Below are 25,327 nucleotides of genomic sequence, written 5' to 3'. Positions count from 1 at the left end.
GTGGAAACCTGTGAACAGGTTTGTGTGGACACTGAATACAACATTTCTATGTGTTTCCTTAACCCATCAGGCTTCTGGTCTTCACAACATACAGACAGGAACATTAAGTTAATGATGCTGAAAATACTGTTAATATTTCTCAGATGACCAGTAAAAGTAAGAGACTTGGTCACGGTGGGTCTTATTTCCAGATTAATTTTGGCTGAGCACTCTTCTCCTATGTTCAGGATTCTCTCAACTATGTGTGGAAGCTGAGATGACTTATTTATCATTGTTTTAATGCCTGCCTTGACCTGGAAAGATTTTCTAATTCTGCATCCCAATTTTAATGGCTTGTTTCATACCTGCTGCTAAGAAGAGAGCTCTGGCTACAGACACCAAGAAATTAAAATTGGTGTTGAACTATCCTGTCAGGTCTTGTTTCCCAGGCCACTGCTCCACCGAGGCATCTTCCACATCTGGTACCTCCCCTCTTTAATCAAGAGAGGCTTATGTGAACCATGGTGCCTGGGACCTCTTTGAAGCTTGAAGATCAGCTTCATGGGAGTTCGTGCCTCTCAGCTGCTGGAAATGTGCTGATCAGGGCTCAGAACTTTTTGGTCATCTTCACTCAACAATGCTTTTCGGTCATTGCCCATCTCACAACCATTGTAGTGACTCGGTTTAATAGAGCCTTGACACTGCCTAGATGGAATTACATCTGCATTATGTGTTCGCTGAACGGCTCTGAAGGAACTCATTTATAAAAGTCAGCATGTTGGTAAATGGTAGCTAGTTCATGAACAACAACAAAAAGAATTTGGATCTACAAGTCACTGTAAATTATTTACTGTGTCCAGATTCATTTGCAACAATGGGCTTGGGTGCAAGAAAATCTTGAACTTTGGCCAGAAATCCCTTCTTTTGTTGTTAGCAGTTACATCTGCTGCTTCTTTCTTCTAGTGCTACGCAGATCTCTTTAATCCTGAGAATGTGTTCCCAATTTGATTGTATTTACATATATGTCTATAGCCTCACTGAAAATACCAGGCCTACTCTTCATCACATTTCCATGCTGTGTTAAGGTTTGGTTTGGATAATGTCACTTTTCTTGTGCCTGGAGAATTTGGCTTCCTGTGAGCTTTTGGAATTTGACTTCTTCCTTTATATATCCAGACTTTTTTTTCTTTCTCTTTCTTTTTTTCCTTTTTTTTTTTTCTTTGTAGTTCTCTTTTCAGTCTACTAAGGGAACCAAGGATGTGTACTGCATACCCTCTGGCCTGCCACGTTTAATTTAGATGAAGCCTCAGTATGAAAACTATACATGAGAATTTGTATTGTGTTTGAAGTGGGTGCAAGCCATGCTCCACAGCCGAGGGTCCTGCAGAAACCATCGTGGAGTTGCAGGAAGTAGCAATGAGTCATGTCTGAAGCAAATCCAATTGAACCAAACAAAATAAAACAAAAAGAAACCGAAAACCGTTATATCTGAATTAATAGATTTTAGTGTTTGACTCCTGTAATCAGAGCTAATGTTGCCTCATGCAGACTCCTGCCCAACACAGTCCCTAAAATAAATGCTGCTGGTTGTGAGCTTGTGCTCAAGAAATGTCATGATTCACCATCCCCCAAGGATAGCCTGTGCCTCATTAAGAGATAAAATCCAGAAGCCTAGCACTCATGTTAAATACTAAGCTGCATGCTGATATCTGACGTGGTCAGAGCAACAAAATCTCTCCTATGAGCCTTGGAGCCTGCGGCCCCTGTGTAGGCTAGCAACCCTCGGAAGGCAGAGATGCCCATGCCATGCCACCACCCATCTCCTGGCTTTTGCACGGAAAAGGAGCCAACATCAGCGTAACACGCATGTGAGACAAGGGCACGCAGCAGAGGCACAGCAAGCTTCTCTGAATCCAGCCTGAACATGAGACATCTGTGTTGAGAACAGGCTGGTTCCCACAGTCCCCCTGGTTGACCCCCCAGAGGTTTGCTCCTGGTGTCTCATGTAAAGAAGGGCAACAAAGGTGCTGTTAAGGCCCACACCACCCTTTATGTAGTGGCAGGGCTTTTTCCACGTCATGAGCCGCACACCCATACCCCTGAGAGCAGGCTTTCCAAGGGTCCAAAGTCTCCACAGAGGCCGATGCCAACAACATTTTAGAAGTTAAACATATATCATGACAATCATGATAGCAGAATGTTTCTTAATATGTATTTTTTCCTGTTGGTATAGAAAATGTGAAATATATTTGTCCTTATATTCTTAAAACTATACACTTAAAAGAACTCTGTTTCCAGAAAAGATACCCCACTCATTGCTCCAGGAAAACATTAACTAATCATGGCTGGTAGTGAAAAAAAACCACCAAGCCAGTTCTGTGAAAAACTACTAACCCAAGGTTCGTAGAGCAGATATATGTAACTTTATCCAACTACTGGGATTTTTCCCATGTTTTACCACTGAGCTTATGAGGGAAAGGTATATTAATTTTAAAAAGATATTATCAACATTTTTCACATTAAAAATCAACATAGTATACTGCATCTCATTGCCCTGAAGTTTAAGTAGAAACTCAGAGTTTTCCCAACTCAAAAGAAGCCACCCTGTTTCTCTGGTTGAACAGATCTGTTGCATTAGTTTACCAAGAACATCCACTTGATTTAGTTGAAATAACACTTATAAAGCAATAAATGTTTAGTTTAAGAGGAGGTTAATGAGCAAAGTTTATTACTTACTGGAAAATCATTGAAATTGAAAGCCACATATATTTACATAAAGTATGCAGCATCTGAAATAAATCCAAAAAATTTTGTTATTAATTTCCTGTGTTGTTTACATGTGTTAGAGCTATGTTTATTCCAAAAGAATCACTCACCAGGAGTGATAGAAATTGAAGTGCAAACTGGTTTATTTTTCTCAGTAACTTATTAATAACAGCATCAGTTTTTCGTGTTAGATAGATGATATGCAACAGACATTTTTCTTCAAATATACACACAATAAGTGAGAAAATAAAGAAAAAGACTGTGCAGTCAAGTGAGTTTTTTATTAAATGAAATAAAATTAAAATTAATACCATTTTTGCAGTCCTGCAATTTTTTTCTATTAATTCCAAAAGATATTGAATAAGTTGCAGCAGATTTTACAGTGCAATATTTAGTGTGTGTTTCAATAACCAAATACTTATACAATGAAGCACTAATCAAGATCATAAAAACATCAAGGGTTTCATTATGTTTTCTCACAAACTTGTGAATTAAAAAAATAAATATGAAGTTGCCCTACAAATCAAAGACAGTACAGTTTATAAAGTCTCCTTTTAAAGCTGGAAGGGAACACATATCATTTTTATGGCAAGTTACTATATGTTAAAGCAATTTTGCATTTTTCACATTTGGTATGAAAATTATCCCGCGTGTTTCTTAACCTCAGACCATCTCCTCTTAGTTTTGGCGTGACCGTAGAAAGCAGCCGGCTTTTTCTAAACCAGCTATGAAGGAAATAGTTCATGTCCTTTCCCTAGCTCCCAGTCCTGGCTCCTCAGTCCTTAGGCCTGCAGAATGCTCCTCAAAGGAAGTTTTGCTACAGAGTAAATACAGCAGTGCAGGACTCGTTCAATCCACTTGTGCTTGTGGGCCTAGGTAAAAAAAAAAAAAAAAAAAAAAAAAAAAAGAAAGAAAAAGAGGATAAGGAGTGTGTGGCTTTTCCAGGAGTACATGTTGTAGCCCTGGAGCCAGCTCTTCCTCATTTTAATAAAGACAAACATGGCCAGGATTGGGTCTTTCAAGAGAGGGTCATCTGTCACCAGACGAGTAGGTCATATTTGTGCTTTACCATGCAATATGTGGAATTACTCCTTTCTTCATCATCCACTAGAAGTTTCTGGGGTTGGAGTTTGTCTTGCAACAGATGAGATACTTGAACAGTTTAAGGATCAAGTCCTCACACTGCCAACGTACATGCAGGCAACGCCTCGCGACCGAGGGACTGGCCAAGCGCTCCAGCCTCCGCACGTGCCAGTGAGGGGTGGGGGAGGCGACAAGCCCACCCCCTCCGGAGGGCATTTGAGCATGGCGCTTTGCTGCTGGTGACACATAAGGATTTCAGTCCTGCCTGGGGTGCACATGTCAGAGCAACCTTCGCACCAGAGGCGCGGGGGCTCCAGATCCCCGTGGGGGGCTGCATGTGCCTCCTTGGAGCAGCCTCGGCAGTACCCCTCTGCACATGGAACAGACTTCTCGTTTTCAGCCTATTTGCCCTCCAAACCCAACTCTGCTGTGGGAGGTTTAACACTTACTTAATGAGCACTATGTGCGTGCATACATATGGATGTGTGTATATCTGTCTACACATACACACAATATAAATTAACTAAACATGTTACTAGGATACATCAGGAAAACCACATCCAAACAAAGAGTCCAATATGGAAAAAGCTATTAAAAGATCCCAACATTTAAGCTTGTTGTGTACAGGAATACATATGATTACAGGAGACAAATTGTACATTTTGTTCTTTTCCTGCTAGCATTTATAAGAGGTGTTGTGCTGGGAGTAAAGGGAAGACTGCAAATGATAAAGCAGATCTGACCTTCACAATCACTAACGAAATTGCCCACCTCAGGAAAACTTGGGAATGAGCTTCACAGTTAAAATGAAGTGTACCAACCTTTGTTTAGTGTTAGAAAAGGTCCAAGAGGCCTCAACAAGCCACTGAGCAGCTCTGCCCTTACAGATTTTAAGAGAAATGCAGTCCAGAAGGACCTTTGTGCTCCAAGTGTCTGGAGGATCCGCGTACCCTCACATGAGCTCAACACTGAAAGACAAAGACAGGCATGAACTTTCATGACAACCTTCTTTTAGGCTGCCTCGTTTGCTTAAATAATTTTCCTCCTTCATCTTGAATGCAAAGATGCATAGTCAGAGGACACACACATTGCAGGGCTCAGTGCTGGCGTGCACCAGCCCAAGGCAGCACTCAGGCTCGTGGGGTGGAGAAGTGCCTGGAGATGCTCTCACAGCCCTAAAGTGACTATGGCCCCATTTTGCCAGGGCTCTGCCGCAGCCCTTGAGCAGCTCACAATGGACCAGGGTGTGGCAAATCAGCCGGCTGGCAAATACCCCTTCCTGAGTCAAGGAACTGAACCAGACAGGCGTTCCCTGTCACAGTTACCTGTTTAGGTCTTGTCACACTCTACGTAGCAAGGGTATGGGTTTTGAACACCCTGCTGCCTTCTGTACTACTTCCCCTGACCTCTGCACCCTACACATAGTGCTGTAAAGACAGAGAGTCAGCCAAGGTATCAGAGCTCAGCCCTACAGTCAGATGTGGATAGCAAGAACAGAGATCTGGGCAGTTAAATTTTTTTTCGAAGTGTCTGAAAAGTAGACTCTTAGAGGGATGCAGTATAGGCCTGTGGCTCCTCTGGCAGCACCTGGTCCATCTCACATGCTTCAGATGACATAGTGGTGTAGGAGTTGGCATCTTCATCACACTCAGGTTGGTAACATACAATTTCTCTGGGCAAAGTCAGAGATGTCCTGGCCCCAGATGCTTTCTGAAGTGTCAGGGCATGTAATGAAAGGCTAATTTAAATGGCGCTAGTCATGTGACTGCAAGGCTGAGATATTTTTTCCTAGTGATGATTTTCCAAACTGGAATTCCTCTTGGAATTGACTTTGAAGTCAGTAACAAACCTCCCATGGGGTTTAATGCAAATGGAATCAGCCCTCACTGGAGATTTTAGTGGAGCAGAGAAAAACATTTTTCCTGTTAAAAGATTTTCCTATTAGTACAGACACATAAAAGCCTTCTCAAAGCTATAATGTTAAATATTTTAATGTCCTGCCAAACCTCATCAATTCTCATTGTTTAGAAAAAATGGCACAAACATTCTAAGTTGCTAGCTATGGCATTTTCTGCATATTAAGATCAATAATATGCTTTACAAGGAATAAAGGGTTGTCTAATGAGAAAAGTCTTTTAAAAGTCAAGACAATTCCAACTGTTATGAATGATTACAAATTATGTGGTTAATTTTATGGGGGTGGGGTAGGGGGAGATTAAGGCCTTGGGCACATGAACCATACTGCCACACTTCCTTTCTGTACCAGAAACTGCACCTCCCCGAAACCTCCCCTATTGATCAGCTGTGTGAATACTAGGAAATGTTGGTTTGACTGCCAGCGTAAGGAGCTACGTTTTCCATTTCAGCACCATCCCTGGGCTCTTAAAATGTTTATTGGAATAAATTTCTTTGACAGGCTGTACTGACGTATGCAGAAGGAGCACTTGGTTCAGATCTCTCAAAAGGTATGCTTCTTGGACCCTATGCTCTATTCCTTATTCAAGCAGCCTCAGCAACTCATAGGTGCGTGGGTGTGGGCCTTTGAGTTCTTTTACTTTAAGCAATTCAGATGCACGTTCAAAGGCCTCCTCACCTGTACTGAGTTTGGCCTGGTTCCACAAAGGCTGTATGTGAGGTCAGGTCCCAGCTTCAAGGACTTAATTTTCTGGATGCTAAGGGCAATGTGAGCTCTGGACAAGAAACCTAGGGAGGGCGAGGAGCCACAGTGAGGGGCTGGCAGCATCAGTGGGTGGTGGAGAGGGTGGGTGCACACAGCCTGCGGGATTTGTCCTCAAGAAGGACAGGAGTCTGGTGTGTGTGGACTCCCTGGGGACTCCAGTTGCAGTGAGCTCCTGCCAGCAATGCCCCATATAAGTGGCATCCAGTGCTGGTGCCTGTGAGGACGTGTGTTTCCTGGCTTCCAGCCACACAGGCACAGCTACTCACTGCCCTTACCTGGTATCCAAAAGCCCATCGCCACTACACGCAGTCCAGCTTGGACGGTTTCCAAAGCTTCTTCACTGACTGCTTCAGGATAGACTGACGTATCAGCAGCTTAAAAATTCTCCCACCCTTTTTCCCAAGTTAACAAAATCTCCCATCATTTACCTGCAAGTGGCTCAGAACTGTCTAGATCTGTCAGGGACCTGACTGCCCAGCTCAATGGCTTCCTGCATTGTGGTGGTGGAAAATAAATCTTTTCAATCGCAAACCGAAAAATATCCTTCTTTATAAAAATGAGGCTCTAGGGACCTCATTCAGTTCCTCAGGGAAGTTAAACTTCCATTTCCCACCCTCTGTAGCAGTGTACTGATGTCTGAGTAGAAGCCGTTCTGGTGTTGGCACAGGAGAAAGGAGAAGGGAAGAGGGACCAAAGCATTAATTGTGCCATGCAGCAGCTTCAAAGGAAAGGGGACTGTTTCTTCTCCCTGTCCTTCAGCTGCCTGATATTACATAAGCCACACACCACAGTGATGGGAGATGTGGCTGTGAATTCCTTAAAGCAGTGAGATGAAGATGGACATCGCTAGCTCCCTCAAGTCCTGCGTGACAAATAACCTACTCCACAAAATGGGGCTGATGGCTCTGTTCTCACTGCTGGCCTTCTGCCACCATGCTCCAGTGCCACCACGTTTTGTGCAGACCCTGCCCGTGTGAGTGTGTTTCACGTGCACTGCCAGAGCCAGCTCCTCCAGGGAGGAATGCTTTGTCTGAGAATCCGGATGGGATTAGGTGCGAGATACACACTTAGCCCTGTCAAAACCAAAAGGCTTCACTGCATGTGTGGAGCAGGACTTCACACATCTCAGAGACTTCCCTAATGCCCAGGGAGTTACTTGGTAAAGGCAGGATGATATGAAAAAGGTAGTCTGCATTTAAACACCCGGTTCCTGCCTAATCCCAAATGCTGGCATGTTTGTGAGCTGGACTTGTGTCCCAGTTAAGTAACAGGAGCTTCCTAGGTGCAGACCATACAAAGTATTGCAGTGACTCTTGCTAAATGCTGTGTCTTGGAATCACTGCAAAATGGTTAAGTTTTTCTCTAGATTTGTAACAGCAATAATAAATGAGTACACATATAAATATGTAGCATTTATTGTAGTATACTGCAGTATATTAGTTGATGCACACAAAGCCATTGCTCTTTTTTGCAGCCTCTCAAAATAATATGGTGTGAATGAATGAAAAACTTTCAAAAAATGTAGAAACAATTCATCATTAAAATGTGCTACAAATTCCTGTTCCACTCTTAAATCAGAACTTCCTCTAATTTATTACCTAAAACGTTTATAAATCTGTTTTCTTGAATACTCATGCAGAACCAAATGGTCTTAATTTTATTTCCCATCTCCTCTCCACTCCCCACCAGTCCAGAGCCTTAAAATCCTGCTCCATTTCCCATTACAACCCATCTCGGATCCCGCTGTGCCTCCAGACCCTGGCAGATCATGGGGTGGGCCACACGCAGTCACTAAGCAGCGGTAAAGGGATATCCATCAAGTCCTTGGACTTGGAGACAGTTGGTGTGTTCGGCTGAACTAGGAGTTGGCTGGTGGACTAGACACGAAGCAGGTGAGATACTGAGTTTGAAAGTGGATGTTGGATTGATGCCCAGTTTAAACAGCAAAGTGGCAGAAGATGAGTTAAATCTGCAGAGGCCCAAAAAGATAATTAAAAACACCCCTGGATGACAATGGCTATTAATTTGCTGCGAGTCACTGCATCCCATGGAGGGAAAAAGGAAACGAGCAGCTCCCCAGGCTCACTGCAAGAAGCTGGACGTATGCACAGCCTATCTCTAGCAGTCCATAGGTCCCTGCTGCTTCTCCGCAGTCCTGTGGGGGTGCCGGGGGGCTAGGTCTGGTAGGGCAGAAAAACGCCAGGAAACACGTTTTGACAGAAAAGGCTTTGCAAGCCTCCCATGTGCGCTCCACATTGCCTGTTGCGTGCCCTTTGATGTCGGGATTGGTTCGTGGGAAGGAGCGAGGCCGGATCCTCACGCCGGGACGGACGGTGCCAGCCCCGTGCACCAAGTCGCTGGGACGGCTGGCACCGTCTCTCCTGGAGTGAGGCCCTAGCCCTGCCGCCAGCGCTGCTCCTGCAGCCCCAAGCGCACAAAGCTGGTTTTATCTTTTTTTCCCCCTTTTTTCCTCTTTCCCTTTTTTTCTTACCCCTTTTCTCACTTTTTTCTTTCTTTTTTCTTTCTTTTTTTTTATTTTTTCTTATTTTTCTTCTTTCCCCCCGCTAATAACCAAGAAAGAGCTCTCTGTGTCCCTCGCTGCAAGCGGGGTGCTTCCCCCTCCGGGTGAAGCGCGGGCTGAAGCTCCCGCGGGACGGCTGGGCGCAGCCCGGGGCCCGGCAGCCGTGCCCTGCGGGGAGCAGCCTGGCCCCCACCTGCCACCGCCGTCCCCGCGGGCAGCAAGAGCTGCCCCAGCCTCCTGCGGCTCCCCGCCTCCGGGGACCCGGCAGCTCCCTCTGCCTTGCTCCGTGCCCGCTCTCGGCTCTTCGCCCAAGAAACCCATGGGAAAATACTAATAGTCAAAACGGGGGAGGATTTCTCTTTTTTTTCCTTTTCTTTCCTTTTTTTTCCTTTTATTTCCTTTTCTTTTCTTTTTTTCTTTTCTTCTCTTCTCTCTTCTCTTTTTTTCTTTTTTCTTCTCTTTTCTTTTATTTTCTTATTTCTTTTTTCTTTTATATTCATATTTTATTTCTCTTTCCTTTTCTTATTTCTTTTATATTTTATTTTATTTTTTCTTCTCTTCTCTTCTCTTCTCTTCTCTTCTCTTCTCTTCTCTTCTCTTCTCTTCTCTTCTCTTCTCTTCTCTTCTCTTCTCCCTTCTCCCTTCCCCTTCCCCTTCCCCTTTCCCTTTCCCTTTCCCTTTCCCTTACGGTTGTTATTATTGGTAGTGGGGGCAGGCGAGGTGGTTTCTTTTTTTCTTTTCTTTTCTTTTTTTTTTAGCAAAGTGACAGATTCATGTTTGAAATCACTGTTCTGAAATGTCACATGGCAACTTTAGAGGAGATTATTAAAGGAGGGCTGAATGGATGGATGGATGCATGAATGGATGGATGGATTCATGCATTTATCCGTGTCTTTTGTGCCCCGCAGCCTGCGGTTATAGGAGAAAAAAAAAAAAAAAAAAAAAAAAGACAAGAAGTCGGGAAAATGCCTGTTCTCTCCCGAAGAGGTGTTTTAAAGCTGTGCTCGGTGCCACGCGAATTTTGCAAACGGTAGTTTTGAAGCCCTCAGGAAAGCCTTGCAGGAAGAAGCACGAAGGAAAATCAGCCTCACCTCCACGCAGCGCACTGGGGAGAGACTTCATCCCGTTCGCTTACTGCCAGCAGCGAGCTCCTTCTACCACCTTTTTTTTTTTGGGGGGGGGGGAGGGCGGGGCGGGGCAGAGGGCGGGTGGGTGAAAGATCTGCTACTTACTCCAGGCGCCCCTTGCCTCCTCTGACAAATAAGACTGATCTCTGCCCGCAGGAGCCGACACCACTCTATCATTTGAGGCGCTCAGGTCCCACCGCCCCACCGAGCCTCAGCCCGGGGCGGCAACGGTGGGGACATCACGGCCCTTTCCCACGGGCCTCATCGCGATCGGGCAGGAGCCCACAGGGGTGGAGGGGGCGGGGGGGACACAGCTGCCAGCCCTGGGAGTGGGAGAACCCGGCAGACCCCGCCGCGAGCTTCACATCCAAAGGGACGCCGGCATTGTTATCACATCACATGTCCCATCCTACCATATCATCAAACCGGAGCATTTCAGTAAAATTCACATGTGCACTTCCGCAAGCACCTTGATTTTGTTTACATATATATTGTATAATGTATTTGTATATGAGTTTATATATTTAGTATGTAAAATGTATATTTAAATATTCCCCAGTTCGCATTTCTTGCAGATTTCCAAGCGCATGAAACAAATGAAGGGAAACTATGGAACTAACTGTTATTTAATAAGGTAACTGAAATAATATAGTATCTATTCGACTGCATAAATGTAACGTATGTTAGCCGTACATGTGCATGTACGCGGATATGTGCCGATGCTTAGGCGGACATGCTCACACACACGCACCCACATGCCCCGCCGCGCGTGGACCGGACGGGGGGTCCCCAGCCCGGCGCAATGCCCCCTCCCACGGCGCTAAGCCCCACGGAAGCACCTGGGGCGGGGGCGTTGGGGAGGGGGGGTTGCTGGTCCCACCGCCTCTCAGATCCTGGGGCGGGGGCGGGATAGTGGGCTTTAAACCGGAGCATCCCCTCGGGCAGCGCTTCTCCCACGCCGGCCGCAGCGCGGCGCTACGGGCGGCAGCACACCGACACCCCGAAACCAAACCAAACCGAGACAAAACCCCCACACCAACACCCCCGCACCACCGGCAATCCCGGCTGGGCACGGCGCCGTTTTGACGTTTTCCTCTCTCTGCTGGTTTTGCAGAGCTCGAGGGGAGGGGAGGGCAAGGGCAAAGGCAAGGGCAAGGAGAAGTGGAAGGAGAAGGGCAGGGCAGGGCAGGGCAGGGCAGGGCAGGGCAGGGCAGGGCAGGGCAGGGCAGGGAAGGGAAGGGAAGGGAAGGGAAGGGAAGGGAAGGGAAGGGAAGGGAAGGGAAGGGAAGGGAAGGGAAGGGAAGGGAAGGGAAGGGAAGGGAAGGGAAGGGAAGGGAAGGGAAGGGAAGGGAAGGGGAGGGCAAGGGCAAAGGCAAGGGCAAGGAGAAGTGGAAGGAGAAGGGCAGGGCAGGGCAGGGCAGGGCAGGGCAGGGCAGGGCAGGGAAGGGAAGGGAAGGGAAGGGAAGGGAAGGGAAGGGAAGGGAAGGGAAGGGAAGGGAAGGGAAGGGAAGGGAAGGGAAGGGAAGGGAAGGGAAGCACTGTGAGGGGGCGGCCCAGCAGTGGAGGGAACTGCAGAACTGAGGTGTGCAGGTCCCAACATCTTACTGGTGCTGCCCACCACCTGCCCTGCATAAGGCGGAGAGCTTGGGCTGCAGGCAGTAAGGAGTGACAGCTCTCCGTGGGTCTGGCCCTTACACCCAGCTGTGGTGTCTACTGCTGTGGTACCTTCTGATGCTCAGGTCCTCATCCCCTCACCCTTGTCTGGCATCTGATGAGAGAGAGCATCCTTTTCCTGAAGATCCTTCTAGCTCTCGACTTGAAAGTCTATATGCTATTTGAATAAATGCTATCATCGAGCTAGAACACACTTGGTGTTGGGCAGGGTACAGTTCATACCTACCCTCAGGTCTCTGGCCTGCAGCAAGGTGGGAGAAGAGACCCTCTATAGTTACACCTGAGCAGCGAGGGTATCTGTCTGGTTTATGTAGCACCCCCACCACAAGGTCCCTCACTTTGGCTGGGGCTTAGGCTCCTGCTGAGGCCTGGGGAGGGTGAGGGAGAAGGTGGCCCTCTCTGTACATGCGTCCCCTCCTCCAGGCTGGATGAGAGGCCCTAGTGTGGCCTATCTGGCTCCCCACCAGCTTCAGGGGCCTGGGTAGGCACGGGGAAGAACCAGGGGCTGGGGACCAGCGGGTGGTAGGGGCATCCCTGCAGTGGTCCTGCTGCTGGAAAAGGTGCCCACCACCCGGTGCAGGCAGGGAAAATGAGGAGAGGTGGGCTGAGCCGCTGTGGGATCAGAACCCTCGGGCTGCAGAGGGGGTTTGCACAAGGTCGTTGGCTCTGCTGTGGGTGTTTCATCCACTGGGTGGGTGGGGAGGGGAGAGGACCCCCTTTTCTATCTGATGCTCCTGCTGGGGAAAAGTAACATGAGGGCTTGCAAATTCAATGGGAAGCTATAGAAGTTGGTAAGTCACTTCGTTCATGCCCAGACACAAACCAACCGTCCCCCTCCCCAGTCACACACAGAGATCCCCGCGTCACCTTGGAGACCACAGCCCGTGGGATGTAACCTGGGTGAGGCCAGGCCAGGAACAGGGCAGGGAGAGGCTGCAGCCAACCTGGGCCTGCCCAAGGGGAATGTGTATGCCTCAGGCAGGGGGCAGGAACAGGGCAGCCAGGGAAATCTCCGCATCCCCCACTTGAGAACCAGCCTCTCTCAGAGGTGTCTGCAGCCTTTTGCTTGGGAACTGTCTGGTCACCGCACCTACGGTTCCTCCCCGTGCAGCACACACCACAGCTGGCCTGCACCACATTTCCCGACAGCAATGGGAAAAGCCAAAGGAGGGCAATAGAGTGTCCCACCAAGTGTGTATTACTGATGGATTTCCCTTTCCCTCCACGAGGTTTTAAAGGGTTTTGAACAGAGAACAAGCATAGAGCTGAGGGTTGCTGCAACCTTTACAACGCTATGAGCAGTCACCAAGGGGCCAGGGTTGTTGCACCTCAAGGTATAGCCTGCACAGTCAGTGACCACCGACTTGGTGTTTCAGCCTTCCCCGGAGCTGCTGCAAAAGAAAGGCTGCTGGTGAGCTGCGGGGTGCAAGGAGAGCTGCATCCCTGTGTCTGGGGGGGAGCACGGCAGAGCTGGGCTCCAGAGCTGCACTTGCTTTGTGCTGGGGACAAGTCCCTTGGTTTTTGGGACCAAACCCACAAACAAAACCCTTCAGGCTCTGAATGCCAACCTACAAGCCCCGCTGCCTGTGAAAGGCTGGGCACAGCTGACCTGGCCGTCAGACATGGCAGGATCAGGCCTTCTAGATGGATTTTGTGCTTCTCAGAGACGAGTGATCTTGCTGCAAGCCAGGGAGACCACAGTCGGTCAGTTTTGCTGGGAACGGTGTTTGGAGATTTGGGAAGGAGTGGCAAGAAATGTCACCCGGAGTTTCCCAGCGATTACTTTGATGGGAAAAGAGGACGGGAAACGCTCCCCCGACCGGCCTGTTCCTGCGGCGTGGGATCGGTTGCCACGCCGTCCCTGTGGGCACTCCTCTCCCTGCCCTTGGCCTTGCCGTGCCGAGGCTGGGGACACATCGAAGGTGAGGTCAGCTCCCGGCCTTCCCGCATTTTCGCTATGCCAGAGCGGAGCGGCTGCTGGCCCCGACACGCCGCAGGGACACCGGCGGCCGGGGCGGGGCCGGGGCGGAGCGGTACCGGCCGCCGGCGGCCGCGGCGGGTGGCGGCTGAAGGGTGCAAGGCGCTACCACAGACGCGGAAAACATTCCCCATCCCCGTAAAAAAGAGGGAAAAAAATCAATCCGCCGGCGACAGGCAAGATCAAGCCCGCTTGTGATCCCCCCTCCCCCGGGAGCCTTCCTTGCCGCCCGGAGGTGCAACATCCCCCAACTCTCTCCCAAAAGGTATCCCGGGATTCCTTCCCCTCCCCTGCGCTCCGAAGCCCTTGCAGAGAAGGCAGGCCCGATGTGTCAGCCTAAGCACGAGGCATCCTAGGAATTTCCACCAGGGAAACGAGCCCTTTCGCGGGGCTGGCGGCGCTCCCCGCCCCCGCGGCCCGGCCTGCCCCCGGGGCTGCGGGCCGACAGGCGCAGCCCCCGGCGGGGCGTACCTTTAGGCATGGAAGCGTTTAGCGGTTTCGGCGGTATTAACTCCTAACAGGGTGTGAAAAGTATTGGGGATTGAAAAAGCTGTGGGAAAGTGGATTCTTTCCAAGTCAGGCGGGCTGGAGCTTTCCTCCCCTCTGCAGGAGGACACCTTGCGCTGCTCCCGCCGCCGGCCCCCAGAGGAGCAGCCCCTTCCCGGCAGCCGCGGCCCCGCAGCACGGCAGGTGCGGGGCCTCTCGCTGTGTGACCGTGAGCTTTTACAGCTGGAGAACACGGCATCGCGTTTGCCACCGGCCCGCTCTGCCAGCGCCACGTAGTCCGGCGCGGGAGATGTCACTCGGTGACAACTCTGCTGAAGGGGTCCCGGCTTCTTTTGCTCCGGGAGGGGAGGCTGGCCCTTGCTCTGCCTCCAGCCGCTGCGGCTCCACACCCCTGCGTCCTTCCCGGGGATCGCCCCCCAGCCCCGCCGCCGCAGCTCGCTGAGACGCTCGGCCAAAAGCCTGCGGTCTCTTCTCCCCCAACACCCTCTTGGAGTTTTCTTTCCCCCAGTACCCCCGGTTTGGGGTTGGTTTGGGGTTTTGTGGGGTTTTTTTTCCCAAATGTGAACGGTCCGAAAAATGAACACGGGACAAATATTTCAAATCTGATCGAATTTAATCAGCCATTAACACTTGTTCTGGTTACAGCAGAGACTCGCGCCGCTGGCACGGCTTCCCCGAGAGGGCATTACGGGCTGTAACCTGTGTCCACGTTCAAACGCTCCCGTATACCGGGGGTGGGGGGGTGGGGGGGACACGGACACGACAAGAAACCACACCAAACAACGAGGTTTTAACAAATAAAAAAAATATTCCGTGGCGTAATCTTAAACTTTGGGGCTATAAATAAAGGAAAATTAAAAAAAGGTAGGTTTGGTTTCTCCCCGCCAGAGAAGACGGTGGATGGTGCCAGGGCTGCCTCCTGCCAGCCTGCGCCCCCCCAGCACGGCTGCCCCGGGGAGAGAGGCAAAGCCGCAGGCTCCGGTGCCGCCGGTCCGCCCCTGCCCGTCCGCCCCGTCCGCCCTGAGCCGCCCCCGGGCCGGGTCGCGGCGAGGCCCGGTGTCGGTACCGCGGGGCGGAGCGGGGAAGCCAGGGCCCCCTACCAGCGAGGCCCTCCGGGAATGAGACTCCAAGGGCTCCCCGGGAGGGAGCAGTGCGGGACGAGCTGCTGGGGAGGGGAACCGAGCATCGCATCGCTTACCTGGCTTGGGCAAAAGGCACAAAGAGAAAAATCCTCTTCTGGGAAAAATTAATAGAAATCCTCCTCGTCACGGAGCCGCGCCCCGAGCGGTGCCCCCGTGGCCGGCGGCGAGGAAAGGCACCGGCGGCGGCTGCGCTGCCATCAGCCGGGCAGGGCGGGAGCGGCCGCGGTGTCCGGCTCGGCCAGCGGTTCCGAGGAACCCCGAGATAAAAAGACAGGCTTCTCCTGTGAAGAAATCCATTTCTGAGCATCAGAGAGAGGTTTTAAACAAATAAGAAAGGGGGGAAAAAAAGCCCCCCCTCCGACCTGTGATTGAGGGACAGTTAAAAATAATTTCCCGTGTTAAGAGGCAGAAGACCAGGTTACAGGGAAAACTACCTTCTTTCAAAGCCCCGCTAATGGCCATACGATTCATTAGGTTACTTAATCCTAATAACCTCTCTAGCATCAGTCCCGGTGACCCAGCCCATTAAGCACCACCAGCGAAACCCTATAAAACAGGCAAGGGGAATGTCCAACATATGAGCACATTTATTAGCATTATGTTCCTGAGATAACATGCCCCCGGCTCCCCTGACCACCGCTGCAGGCAGCTTGGGGAGAGAGGGAGCTCTGTTTTGGGAGGCGCTGAGAGCAGGACCAGGGTTCCTGGAAAGCGATGGCGGGTCCCACCGTCACTGTCACCCACGGTCTCCCGTCCTTTACTCTTTGCTCCTCCGGTCCCGGTCTTTCTAGCCAGACAATAGCTACAGTTGTGGCGAGCATTTTTCCCCCCTGATTAAACCCAGGCCAACCAATGGCAACCAGAACGAAACAAAACGCACTGAGTAACATTTTCTATCATAAACGGGAGTTAACAGCTTTAAAAGAAAAAAAAAAAAAAGGGGGGGGGGGGAGGTGGCGAGACAAAAATGTTCCTTTCCACAGAAACGTGTCGGTGAGTCGTTGCGATATGACCCTCCGTGGAGGAGGTGGCGGAGGGGGAGGCAGGGGAAAGGGCAATCAGGGCAGCAGCAAGCCCGGGTTCCTCCCGTGCCTTCCAGAGCTGCAGACACACCGGACACCTCGCCGGCGTTACCCTGCCGGGGTGAGGTCTGTGTAATTTACGACACGCGAATTGTCACGGTATTGCCGCGGCTCGGAGCGGGGCCGCTCGGGGCGCAGGCACATGCAAGCGATTAGGGAGCGCGGGCTCCCGCCGCCGGGGGCGGGGGGGTCGACACCGCTGCCAGCGCGGTTCCCCGGAGCGGCGGCCGGGCCCCCCGGGGCCTCCCCGGGGAAGCAGCGCTGCTCCGCTCCCGGCTGAGGATCCCTCCCGCCCCCGCCCGGGCGGAGTTAAACCCCTCCCAGGATTTGCTGAGGAGAAAACCGTTTTCAAACCTTGACTCTCCACAATGACCCCTACCAACGTTGTTCCCCCCCCCCCCCTTCTCGATTTCTGGAGAAAAATCCGCCCAGAGACAGCGGGATGGCGTTGTTTGCGGGCCGGCCGCACTGTTAGAGATGCCGGCCCGCGGTAACGAGGGCTCCCGGCAGAGACCGGTCGAGGCCCCCGCCGCTGCCCACCAAGGCAGCCCCGACGGGGCGAGCGGGCAGGAGCTGCGGGCGCATCCCCCGGCGCCGGGATAACTCCCGGTTGAAGGTGGCCGAGGAGGTCCCAGCCCTCACAGAACGCTGACGCGATCCCTCGCTATTTTCGCAATAGTTTTAACACGCTCGCGGCGATGAAAGAAGGAAAAGCGGCGGGGAGGGAACGGCAGCGCCCCGCCGAGCTGCCCATCCCCGGTGCTGCCGGCTCTGCAGAGGCTTTGCCAGTGATAAATTCTGCGGGCTGATCCCGCAAGCCCCCCTTCCCGGGAGAGGCGCCCGCCCTGTCCCCCGCGGCGCCCGGGGCACTGGCAGCTCCGCCGCGGTGGGGCTGGGAGAGGTGTGCCCTGCGCTGCTGCCCCACACCTCTGCAACTGACAGCGTTTCTGCTATTAAACCCTTTTGCTTTTTTTTTTTTTTTTTCTTTTCCCTCAAGGGCTTTTTTAACTAGTAAAATGTTGCTCTGGCTTGGAACTTGTCATAACAGGAGCCTGCTTTATTTAGTGGGTTATTTATTTCTTTTACGCGCAACAACAATATCCCAAACACAGTTCGTTTGAAAGGAGTTTCCAAACGCAAGAAAGAAGGGGGGTGGGGGGGTGGGAAGCGAGAAAGCAAGAAAGAAAGGAAGGAAGGGAAGGAAAAACCACACATGCCAGCCCTTCAAAATTAAAACAAGAAACCCCGAAGTATTCTTTTTGGTATTAATATTACTTAACATTTTAAACTCCGGGAACTTCAAACAATCTTTTTGCAGGGAAAAGAAAGGGAAAATAACTATTCTCTGGAAACCATTTGTTCACAACTCGAATTGTGCCATTTTGGCTTAGAAACACAACTTGAGACGCCCAACCCTGTCCCACCTCCCCCAGGCATATATCTTTTCAGCACACATTTTAAAATAAATATCCTTACGAGTCTTTCCAGAATGCCTCCTTGTTATGAACTGATAGGACACAACATACCCCAGCTGTGTGCCTGGAAGTTGGGATTTAGTCTTTTAAATACCAGGACAACATCTGCAGGGAAAACAATTACGGCGGCTTCCCCCAATCCCACCACCACCCCGACCCCACCCCCCCGAACCCGTGTCCGTCCGTCCGTGTCCGTCCCCCCCCGCCATTACGCGCCGGGGGAGGGGGGGCGGGGGGCGCCGGCCCCGAGCTCGGGAGATGTGCGGGGGCTCCGCAGGCACCGGGCACACCGGTGCGCTGCCGGCGGCCGGGCAGCCCCGCTGAGCAGCAGGCAGGAGCTTCGTGGGCTGGATGCAGATAACCCGGGGAAAGAGCCCCCAAATAGCCTTTGCTTCGGCGATGGAGAAAATTATATTTTTTCCCGACTTTCCGTGCAAGCCCTTTTAGTTTTATCCTGCTTTTCGTCCCGCTACTCACCAAGTAAAAATAAACCCAAGCAAATTCAGTAAACAAGTCTCTACAGAATTTAATTAAATAGCGAAAAGATTGCCAGGTATCTCCTCGGAGGTGTCTGGCTTGGGAAATACCGGGAGAATCCGACACGTATTTCGTCCCAACGGAAGATTAATTCATCCTCGAGGATATTTTCGTAGGACGTTCACTTAGTAAAGTTCTCCTGTAGCTATTTTGTCTGAGAAGAGTGTTTATCGTTTAGAAAAATGCAGAAAGCATTTACAGTGTGATCTCCTGTTTTGAAGCTTACAACAGGTGTCAGAGCTCTCTTCGGAGGAAAGCTTTATATGTGTGTGTATTCATGTATGTCCCTATATATGTACAATCAAATAAGATGACCACTTTGTCTATTTTAAACCATATGTGTGCAAAAGAAATAACAGAGAAATGTTTACGTTTTGAACACCTTCTATGCTTATGCAGCTTAGACTCAGTCAGAATCTATTATATAACCGTATCATGTTTCAATCTCTTTCTCTTTTTTTCCGCTTTTAGCGAGATGCTGCTGTAGGAACTGTCGCTGCCCGTCTTTAATAAGCCGTATTCTTTTAATCTTAGGTTAGTGTATGTCTTCTTAGGACTGGACAGATCAACAATACCTTTTTTTCTTTCTTGCCCCCTCAAAAATAAGAAAGACGCGCAAGAAACAGAATTGCAAATGACGTAATAAATACAACAGTATTGAAACTTACTACGACGACCGGCCATCAAAAATAAAAAAATATGACTAAGCACATGCTTGAGGTGACTTACTTCTAGAAAATGAGTTGCAGTTAGCTTATGTGCCTCCTCCCCTCCCTGCATCCAGCGTGATATTCCCTTCCCTCAGCTAAGGTGAGCGGGAGTGGGAAATAAAATAACCTCCGAGCTCGTTGTCCGGCAGGGAACATCATTTCTAACAGATGTTTTACGAAGTGGGAGCCAGCCACCAAAAAAAGCCTGAGGACTGAGCCCTTAACCCAAGGCGATGCAAAGCTCTTTTATCCATGCCCCCACATACATGCCTATATCCAAATATTCCCATAGCCAGCGCCTGACGCACCAGCGGCGTGTTACTCTGGGTCACGGAGCGGGGGTGCGCATGAAGCCCTCGCAGGTCTAGTGATTTTAGGCTGCTGGCTATTCAGGGAAGCTCCAGAAATTTTTAAAAATGTGTCTGAGGATATTTGTTCCTTTTCGTCGAAGAGCAGACGCCCGCCGCGCCAGGCAGCGGCTGGGCAAAGGAAAGGGGGTCCGAGGCGGGCGGACCCCGGTTCTCGGCCACCGCCGCCCGCCGGCGGGGGATGCACGGAGTGCCCGCGGAGCTCCCGCCGGGGCGCAACCCGGTACCCCCTGCCCAGCCGCGGCGCGCAGGGAGGGTGCATGCCCCCCGCTGCGGAAGGCTGCGCTCCAAACCAAACCACGGCTTGTCTCTCCTCCCTTCCGCCCCTCCCTGGGACCCCCACCGCAGTCAAGCCCGAGCCGGTTTCCTGAAGGCAAACCGCCTGTTTCAGAGCCCTTTAAATCCCAGCCCGGCCCCGGGATACAGCGCATACGAGGATGCTGCGCGGCTGCGGGAAGGGTGCCAAGGTAGCCCCGACGCGGGGGCCGGGGGCGGATTTAAGGAGAGGGAGCAATGAAATACCGAAAGTACTCGCAGCTTGCAGCTCACTGCAGTGCCCACGGCACGGCGGGCTGCGGCGGGGACGGGGGGTCCCAGACCCCGGCGTGCTGCCTCCGCCCAGCGCGGCCGCGGAGCTGCGGCAGCGGCGAACCGCTTTTTTGCTTTTTTGCTTTTTTTTTTTTTTTTTTTTTTTTCTCCCCAGAAAGCGTCGAATTCACACACAGAAAATGGCAGCAGGGAAGGAGAGGTTTCCCCGTGGCTGCGCGCGCCCTGCCCCCGCCCGCCGCAGGAGTTGCCCGACCGTGTGCGCCGCTCCCGGAGGGGGGTGCGCTCCGCGCCCCTACCGCGCAGGGAAGCCCAGGCCGTCCTGCGAGCCACACGGTGCCTAAATAAAGATAAAACGTGCTATACATCACAGGCTTTCCCGGTTATTCTCAATGACTTGTCGATTCTTTCCCCCCCCTGCGGCACACGTGCAATGATAGAAAATGGTTTTAAATGACGAGGGGTCACGTAGAGCCATCCTGATCGTTTAGTAAAAATAACAGAGCTATTACAGAGCTGACGGAAGGAGCCAGGGAGTCCACTCACACATGCTTCAATATCGTGCCTCGACTGAACACCCACACAGGCGCATAGATATATAGATATATAGATATGTATGTGTGTGTATGTGTATTTATACGCGCAGCAGGATGGCCCCATGCGAGCCCTCTCAGCACCCTCATTAGGCCGTAAATGCGTGCACAGATGACGATGCGCGCCCGTGTGTCGGGGAGGAGGGGGACGCGGAGGGGCTGCTGGTATCTCCGGGATGGAAATACATCGTAAGCCTTTTATGAGAGCTCGGGAGACAGCATTTGCCCACTAACTTACTCTTTCTTTTTCTTTTTATTTTTTTTCCATCCCTATTGCCGAAAACTGGAAATAATTAAATTCTTTAAAGGTTTACTCTTGAAACCGTGGCTGGAGTAAACTATGATTCAGGTGTAAACAATTACCAAAGTCATGAAAGTGGCAACTGCTGCATGTGATTTATTCATTGCTTTTGCTTTCTTTCCTTTTTTTTTTTTTTTAATCGTTTGATCATTTTAATTCTTAACTGTTTGCCAAATTCACATATTTGTAATTTACTAAACTTTACCGTCTCTACCAGGATAGGGATGTTGTACATTAGTTTCCAGACCCGTCCTGCCCTGCTTCGGTGGAGAAGCCTGGCTGAAACAAACTGGATGCTCCTCAAGAAGGGATAACGCTATTACCCCGGTATTTGGAAAAGCTTTCTCTATCAGATTAGAGAAATTAGAACTGAATAAAATATGCTTCCCCTTTCATAAACGCTACCAGACCTACTCGATTGTAGATTCCGGAGAAGAAATGAGTTATTGAAGAAAAGAAATTGTTTAAACACAATAGATCCATGCCCAAATGAAAGCATTCCCTAGGGCAAGACAAGCAGGATTTGGCCCGAAAGCACGAAAGAAATAGAAGTATCCATTAAGTGAAAACCTTGAAGAAATAGGACATGTAATATACATCGTATAAACAAAAGCCCAGGATTGATTTCATTCTCGTTTTCTTCAGCCTGAGCCTACTTTTTTTCTTTTGCCTACACTACAATCTCAACCCATTTGTCTCTCCAGAAAACCATGGTGAGGAAAAGGCAAAGAGACGAACTTTTTTTTCCTGCGTGCGTCCTCTTTTAAAATCTTTTTGCATAGTAAGATACCACTTGAACATGCTCTGGTGTTGTAGAAGTGTTTTTTATCAGGCTGTAAATTACTGCCACTCCGACAGAGCAGCCGGAAATGTAAATCACACCGTAGAGCCCAAGTTATGAAAGTTTGTTCCCCTTCTTGCGTCCCAGGAAAACCGTGGGGCTGCTGGATTGGGAAGGGAGTGGGGGAGGCTTGTTTACTATTTTCCTGCTCCACCAAACTGTTGGCTCCACGGTGCCTGGGACTTTGATGAGAAAGAATGGACAATGTGCAGAGTCCCTTCCTATGACACCCAGGCCACCGCCACTTGGGAGGTCCTTTGGCCTAATGCAACCACAGCTAACTGCTCCCAACAGGAGGCTCTGTGGATCAGGCAGGGTCACAATTATACTTCTGCTAAAGGCAAGAGCTTTTTTAAAAGAGAGAGAGAGAAGGAGAGAGGGGAGGGGGCTGGGCGAGCGGTTGAATTAAAGCCTTTCAATTCATCTGGGGAAGGAAAGACCGAGAGCGGGGTTAGTAGGAGCCATTTCCAAGAAGCATGAGCAAAATCAGGTTGTTGGCATCCAGGGGAAAGTGATGAGGGGTGAGGTCCAGGCGCTCCCAGGGGCGGCACCCCGACCCCAGGGCTGTCACACCGAATGGCCCGTGGGGAGCAGCAGACCTCCCCCGCGGCCGTGCGGGGTGTTTTGGGGGCTCACCCGCCGGCGGGAGGCCTCGCTGGTGCCAGCTGCTGCATGTGCATTGCTCCTCGGAAGTGGGGAGGAGGGGGCACCGCAAGCCCCGGCCCGCCACCGGCCCTTGAGCATCACTCACTCGCGCGGAGGGGGGCGAAGGGCTCCAGGAGGAGACATCCGAGCCCCTCGGCGGCTGATTTCGGCGCTCGGGGGGCGCGAATGTTTTCCGGGGGATGCGGGGGAAGGACGGGAGTGTTGATACACGTTGTATGTCTCCAAGAGCGGGATGAATTCCCCGGCGATCTTAAGCCCCGTGCCTCTTGCCATTTACGCGCAGCGGTAAAGAAAAGCCCGGGGAGGGGGCGGTGGGGGGAGCTCCCGAGCTCCGCCGCTTCCCGGGGCGGCGGCTGCCGGTGCTGGTGATGGGAGCTGCTCCCCCGGGTCCGCAGCTCCCCGCTGCCCCGACCTGACCGGGTGTGCACCCCGCGCCCGGCCGCCCTTCCCCGCCTCCGCCCGCTCTCCCTCTCGTCCCCGCTCTCCGCTTAAAGCCGCCCCCGAATCCACCCCGGTTACCCTGTTACCACCCCTGGTACCCCGAGCCCCGACCTTTGGGCGGACCCGGCTCTCGGTTGCTGCCTCCCGCCCCCGGTCTGGGGCTGGGGGGGACCCCTTCGCCGCCCAACCCCCGCACCCCCCCCCCCAGACAGCGAGACGCGACCGCGGGAGGGGTGACGAGCTCCGGGGACCACCCCGGCCGCCGGCCGCGCTCCCCGCTTACCTGGACGAGGCTCCCCGTGCTCGGCGGTGTGCTCGCGGCGGGCTAGGGGCGCGAGGGGAGACCTGGATCCCCGGGTGGGGAAGGGCCCGGTCATCCCCCCCCCCTCCCCAGCCGCACCCCAGAGAGATCCGGCGGGAGGAAGTGAAAGGGAGGGGGAGAGGGAAAGCCTTTTTTTTCTCCCCCCTTTCTCTCCCTGTTTGAGCCGAAGTGACCCGCAGTATCTGGAGATGTTTTTTGAAGACGTTTGGGAGGGAGGGAGAGAGTTTTCTGCTGAGAAACTCAATCTGCCGTACAGTAGCGGCTGCATCTGGGATCTGTCACCGCTGACAGCACCACAGGGCACAGACATGATCTTCCGCACAACACTGCAACTCCCCAAAATACCCTCCTCGCTCCCAAGGTGTCTGCCGGCCTCACCGCGCTCCTTCGCCAAAAGGGGGAAAGCAACCCGAACCCCCGCAAACACACACACCGAGGGCAAGGCGAGAGGGAGCTGTCCCCCCCCCTTCCCTCCGCCACGTTAAGCACGCGGCCGCCGAGGAAGCAGGGCGAGAGGCGATGTCAGGCTCGGATGGCGCAGAGGCCATAAATGTGAGCGCTAGCGCCGCGAGACTCCCGAGAATGACTTTAATGAATAATTTCGGAGACAGTTATGGCTTTAGGTAATTACTGCGCCTCTCTATGAAAACCAGATTTGGGAGAGAGGCAGTCAAGGCCGGGCCGTGCACCTCGGCTCGCCCCTGCCAGCCCGCCCCGGTCCCCCGTGTCCCCATCCCCCCCCGGGTCGCTGCCCGACCCCCGGGCGTCCCCGCTCCCCCGTCCCCCGCTCCAGCTGCCGGGGTCCTCCTTCGGGCAGGGCTCCCAGCAAACCTGCGGAGGCTTGAGGCTTGGCTGGGGGTGTGGGGAGAGCTAATATTATCATTATTATTATTTTTAATCTCTTCCGCCTCCTGTATTTTCTGGCAGGACATTTCATTGTCTTTTAGGCCAGTTTTAGAAAACTGCTATGGGTTTGCATGCGTATTTAGCTTTTTTGAAAGTTCATTATACGCAGCTGTTTCAGCCTATAGCCACATATGGCATGCAAATAGAGACCCCTATAGGAGAATCGTTCTCTCTATTATCCCCACATGTTTGTTCAATATACGTGGCCGGGAAAACGACTGTACTGCTACACATTAAAATATAATTTTACATTTTTCTCCCGAGTACTTTGGGCAACGCAGGGGCTCGGCCCTGCTTTGAACAGCCTTCACGGTTAGCAAATAAACGGCTTCGAGACGCGGCTCGCTGACCCCCATTGTTTCGCGAATACATCGCTGCCGTTCCCAGACCCCCGCTCCGGGCTCCGGCCGTACCTAGCCCCCCGCCCGGCACCCCCCCGCAACGGCCCGCGGCACCGCCCCCCCACCCCCCGCGCCACGCGGCTGCAGCCGCAGGGCCAGGGGCTCCCCGGGCAGCGGGGCCGGGGCCGCAGCCTCAGCACCACAAGGAGCCGTCACCAGTCAGAGCTCTCCCGTAAAGCCCACCGATGGGATTTGCTGGGGGTTTTCGGTTCGGGTTTGTTTCACGGGGCTTTTTTTTTTTTTTTTTTTTTACTTTTACTTTTACTTTCTTTCTTCACTTTTTTTTTTCTTCCCCCCCACCCCTGCCCGAGCCCTGGGGTTGGTGGCTGTGGTGGGAAACCGACCTCACAGCATAACGTTTGCACTGATTCAGAAAGGAAATGTTCCTTTCCCTTTTGAGATTACAGATAAACACAGTGGAGCGTTGCGGTATCTTAGAGGGTTTATTTTATTTTATTCTGCTGGAATAAAGAAATAGAAGCGTATTTTTCAATTTATTTTTAGGGTCACGCAGGGGTCTTTTTTCTTTCTTTCTTTCTTTTTCTCTGTCTATCGTATTTTACCCCGAGAATTTAATCCTGCAGACAAATAGTCTAACATTATCTCTTTCCTCTGGGGACAAGATCAACTGCTTTCTCATCCACAGGGTCCCCCTCTTTCCTGGTAGCAGCACCGATTGTA

General features: G+C 51.6%; 1 long non-coding RNA gene across 1 annotated transcript; it reads right to left on the bottom strand.

Moving 5' to 3' along the window:
- Nucleotides 1-3,007: 3,007 nt before the first annotated feature.
- Nucleotides 3,008-23,811, bottom strand: LOC308057118. Its single transcript, XR_013925141.1, has 3 exons — nucleotides 23,301-23,811; nucleotides 15,514-15,738; nucleotides 3,008-3,617 (listed from the first exon to the last, which is right to left on the bottom strand). It is a non-coding gene; the product is annotated as an uncharacterized lncRNA (long non-coding RNA).
- Nucleotides 23,812-25,327: the final 1,516 nt, after the last annotated feature.

Source organism: Falco punctatus (assembly GCF_963210335.1).
Source record: "Falco punctatus genome assembly, chromosome: 1".
NCBI classification, from domain to species: domain Eukaryota; kingdom Metazoa; phylum Chordata; class Aves; order Falconiformes; family Falconidae; genus Falco; species Falco punctatus.
Note: the sequence above shows the minus strand (reverse complement) of the source record. Positions and strands in the feature narration are given on the sequence as shown.